Source organism: Etheostoma spectabile, unplaced genomic scaffold (assembly GCF_008692095.1).
Source record: "Etheostoma spectabile isolate EspeVRDwgs_2016 unplaced genomic scaffold, UIUC_Espe_1.0 scaffold340, whole genome shotgun sequence".
NCBI classification, from domain to species: domain Eukaryota; kingdom Metazoa; phylum Chordata; class Actinopteri; order Perciformes; family Percidae; genus Etheostoma; species Etheostoma spectabile.
In genome coordinates, this window is record NW_022605588.1 from 943,227 (window position 1) to 943,581 (window position 355).

At 47.9% G+C, this 355-nt stretch overlaps 1 protein-coding gene across 1 annotated transcript in view; it reads left to right on the top strand.

Moving 5' to 3' along the window:
* Nucleotides 1-355, top strand: part of LOC116686280 (ubiquitin-conjugating enzyme E2 E1) — a gene marked incomplete at its 5' end in the record, with an annotated part of 79,936 nt that overhangs the window by 9,903 nt on the left and 69,678 nt on the right. The gene's annotated exons all lie outside the window — the stretch shown is intronic.

The window sequence follows — 355 nt, forward strand, 5'->3', positions numbered from 1 at the left end:
GACGCACGCACACACACACACACACGCATGTACACACACACGTACACACGCGCACATGCCCATACGCACACACATACACTTGCACACACATACACGCACACATACACACACACACACACACACACGTGTGTCTCACTATCTTTGTGGGGACCAGTCATTGACATATATGCATTCCCTAGCCCCTTACCCTAACCTTAACCATCAAACCTAAATGCCTAACCTTAACCCTCACCCTAACCATAACCTAACTCTAACCCTACTCCTAAAACCAAGTCTTATTCCTCAAACAGCCCTTTGACGTTGTGTGGACCAGCATTGTGTCCCCACAAAGCTGTCAGGACCCCATAAGTATACT